Here is a 4,463-nt window from a genome sequence, read left to right as displayed (position 1 = left end):
CACAACATAATGCCACTTCCCCTACTCACAGTATCGAGGCTAGTCACTATTTTTAAGCATACTACCTCATGCTCGCTAACAATCTGCAGCACGATCTCAATCATCCTCCAATTTCTGATGTAGCTCCAATTGATGTCGTTTTCACTGTCATGTGTTCAACATTTCCTGCAAATCTGCTTAGTGTTAGCAAGTACTACTAACACGCCACTCCAAACTTCGGTCATTGGAAGCCTGAACACCACCCGAGGATGACTTTAGATCCACTTTCCTTGCAAGCGCATATCCGAAAACGACTTCGGATCAAACTTCACTCCAACAACAGCAAATGAGCCTGAATCTATCTGTGGCTCTCAATTGTCCTACATAAGTCTGCCCGCTTTAAAACTAGGCTTCTGTCTTCGCGCACAGTAGCCCCACACGAGCTCGAACTGCACAGCTCCTCGACCGATTCCTTATCATGCCCGAAGCTATGCCCGCTTAAAACGCATGGTGAATGAGCTTGATTTAGTCATTGTAGGATTCACGCATCTTGAGCTCATGTTGAGAGGATGCTCTTTCGAATTCTCAGCGTCCTTTGTGGGAGCGATGCAATTATGGAAATAAACTTCTCCTCGCTTCATGTCAAGACACTTCTCCCATCCAGATGGCAGAGACATCCCTTTTTGGGGCCTCCCAACACCATCGACACAGATCTAACACATAGTTTGGGCTGAAATGAGTCGACATGACCACCACTCAACTGCAACTCAGAACTGACACTGCCACCACCGCTCCATTGTAGCTACCCAACACCACGGGTTCACCTGCAGCTGGCTACCAGGGATCAAATGCATGGTCACCGGGGCCTCTTTTCTACTCCGTCGACACTCACTCGGGCTCCTTCCAACAATAGTACCACTCGCATGGCTCCTTCATTGCTCAGACTCCGAGCAGTCCACCCACAACATCTCCTTCGCGTGACCTCTGTAAGCGAGCAAGTCAAACAACGATGCTCCTCACACAGATCTCCTCCTCAAATGGCACTGCTCCTCAGAGCTGCTACCTATGGCTCCTTTGCTTCCATGATTCAAAAAAATCGCTCATCCATATCAGAGTAGTGAAATTCAAGCATTTACCAGAGGCTAAATCCAGGAAATACTTGCAAGAGTTTTCACAATTAATTCCCTGACAGTTTTATTTGCAGATACTCGCATTCTCAGGAATTGAACAAATTGCATAATGATTTTATTTTATTGCACTGACAATAAAATATTTCAAATTGTGTCACATTAACATGAATCCAGGTCACGACATGGTGGAGGCTTTGGTTCACTAAGTAATGTAGTGTTGCCACCAGCTGGACCTGCTCTAATACGTTCTGGATTCTGTGTTCCGACTGGAGGAGTTTCGCCTCGCCTCAGCATCTCAACTATCTCAACAACACGCTTAGGTGTAACATCCTCATAGTAGTTGTATGTAAATCCTTCTGAACCCTTTGTGTAATCGGCTACAACAATCATTGCAGCATTGACACAGCATCCCATGCACTCCATTTCGCCTCCTCCACGGGTTTCATGCGAGCAACTTTGATTTCATGGAAATTTCAATGAAATTCACAGAGATCTGCCTTCAAACATGTGCCACAACGACTTCGTTCTCCGGATGCAATGCTAATCGCATTTTCCTTACATTTCCAGCTGTTCAATCGCTTGTTCCTTCAGAATCAACAACGAAACCCTTGAATTCAAACGCTTGACCGTCATCGGCCTCTACGCTCTTCTGCCTTCCCCCGGTCGCAAGTTCGAATCCAGCGGCTCGTCATCATCGTACACTGCCGGTTCTTGAGAAAAGTTTTGACGAGGATCTCTAAAGCTTGCGTTGGACAAACTCAAAAACTAAAAACAAATACCTCTCAATCATTTCCCTCAGCCCAGGAGGGGCTAGGCCCTCACAGGCTATGATACCAAGATAAAATAGCACACACTCAAAAACATTCTATTAATTGTTGAATGAGGAAATTACATACATATTTATACAGTCAATAGTCTTAAGATAGGAATGCTATCTTAGACATACAGTAGTGTGGTTGAGAGATTCTCTCAACCACACACTAAACTAGGAGAAACTGAATTCCTATTATGTAGGAACAAACTCCTCAAATAGATAATTACAACCATAGACAAGTAGGAATTAATTATTTCCAACTAATTTCCTCCATCTAATCCAATCATCAAGATGTATCTTTTATGTATGTAATAATGTTTTTCATTTTGTTCTATGACAATTGAGTTGAGGAGTAAGGCGTGCTTCTATTAAAACTGTGATATGTGCAGGATGGAATGTATTTGTTCAAAATAGACTAGAAAGCTAATAAAATAGAGTCAATGTTTTAAATAATCTCAGACCATGTTGCTTCATAAACATTTATATTTCGTGCGACCCTTGGAAACACGGACAGATGTCTTTCATATGTGTAAATATTTATTCAATGCATACTTTCACAAACTTGGAGCTAATTCAGTTTATAAAGATTTAGTTAATTTTGTTTTAAATATCTTAAAAGTGGAATGCTTAAAGGAAGTAATTACTTAATTTAAAATGAATGGTTTAATGTATGGTAGTTTGGATTCTCAAGAAACAATTGGGTTGGGCAGTTACCCAACCCTAACTACTTCTTGGGAAATTTATTCCCAACATCAAGATGATGGAGGAATCTGACATCAGTGAGGAAGAGAGAGAATGATTGAGGAAAAATATTGTTGTGTTGTAAGGACGGACAGTGTGAAGTGGGTAAGTCTCCTGAAGACCAGATAGTCATTACTAGTCAAGATCATGTTCTTGAAGACAAACCCTGTGTAAGGTGGCTCGGGGGATTGGGAGGCAAATTAATAGATAGATTTATTTCCAGTTCAGCAAGCCAGATAAATATAAACTAGAACTCGAACCCCCAGTCAATGAGCTTATGTGTTGCTTGAATGGTATAATTACATGCTCTATTACTGATTAATGAGTTAATTACAGTTTCAGGAAAATGTTTATAATGTTAGTGGTTAAGATAGGAAAACATATTAGTTGTCAACAAGTGAAATTTTAACTAGAAGAATATAAAAAGGTATGGAATAGATAAAGCGTTAAACTCGAAACGTGAGGAAAAGTAAAGTAATAATTGTAAGGTTCTGTTGGCAGAGACACAGGTGTAAGCCACCATTAAGTATAACAAGGTTAACTATATAGATTGTTACTAAAAGAATAGCCAAGTAAACAAGCGCAAGCAAGAGTGGTAGCTTCCGTGGAAATAAATAAAGACACCAATCTAGAAAGAAAGAAAGACGACCCCTTCGGCATCACTAGAAAGGAACCAGACTGAGAATTGTAAAACCATAATATTTAATAGCTGTTAAGGAAAAACAAACTTATTAAATGCATATTACTAGGCCTGTGGAATTAATCCTCGTAAGAATAGACAACTGGAATCAAACATAAAAACAATTGTGCTTATCGCATAAACCAAAAATACAATACATTTCCGGATACAAGTTCATGCATAATGAACATTAACGAGAAAATGAACTTGAGTAAGCTATTAAGATATAAACCAGAACATATATATAAAAACCAAACTAGAGTCTTCTCCATTAAAAACTCAATTTGAGACAAAATAATTGTAAGGGTTTGTAACCCCATGAACCAACAAAATAATCTACGAAGTTGTAGCCTCTCTTAAATAGAGATCTGGTTTAAACCCTAAATACAGTGAAAAAAGTGAAGAATACATGTCTGTTAACAGAAGAGAACTCCTATAAATTATAAAACAGTCGTTAAGGCCTCGGTTCATGACCAGAAAAACCCTATCAATTACACTCTAAATTACGAACAAAAGAGATCATTGTGCATGATCAAATGTTCTTCATAAAGTTCATTTCTCTTTCAAATCACAGTTTAAGAACCCTATGCATACCGGGACAGTCTTTCCACCAAGGTTTGAATCCCTGACAGGATTAACTGAACCAGGTGTCCCTTTAGTCAACATGGATGATGAACCTGCAAGACAAAAATAAGGAGAAAAATCTTAAAAAACACATAGCTAGATAAATTCGGAAAATACTATTATCATAGACTAAAACAAATGAATAACAAATACCTGGTTCGACAGAGACACCTTCGGAAGGCAGCCACCTGAAGCCGGGAATTACGAAACAATGGACCTGAGAAATGAATAGCAAGTCATGAACATCCATACTCAACGGTGCATAAGTTATAACCCATCAACATGAGAATAGGTAAATGCAGAAACTCACCTAAAGGATGAAGTGCCAAGTCGTCACAAAGAGTAGAGCCAGGAAAGCGGTAAATGCAACAAGGAATGAGTTACCCCTTTCATCTCAGGGTTTAGCTCTGGCTAAAGCCACATTCACCATCCAAATTGAGGAGTGAAGAAACACCATCCAATGCACCCCGGGATCGAAGCCAGGTGGAGTACAACT

The 4,463-nt window shown here is 39.7% G+C and overlaps 1 pseudogene; it reads right to left on the bottom strand.

Moving 5' to 3' along the window:
* Positions 1 to 1,110: 1,110 nt before the first annotated feature.
* LOC149148528 (NADH dehydrogenase [ubiquinone] flavoprotein 2, mitochondrial pseudogene) lies at positions 1,111 to 1,742 on the bottom strand (annotated as a pseudogene).
* Between the last annotated feature and the right edge of the window lie 2,721 nt (positions 1,743 to 4,463).

The sequence above is a fragment of the Pinus tabuliformis genome, chromosome 9, assembly GCF_031772625.1.
Source record: "Pinus tabuliformis cultivar Carrire ecotype Pingquan chromosome 9, CPIR1, whole genome shotgun sequence".
Lineage (NCBI taxonomy): Eukaryota > Viridiplantae > Streptophyta > Pinopsida > Pinales > Pinaceae > Pinus > Pinus tabuliformis.
This window is presented reverse-complemented; position numbering and strand designations above follow the sequence as displayed.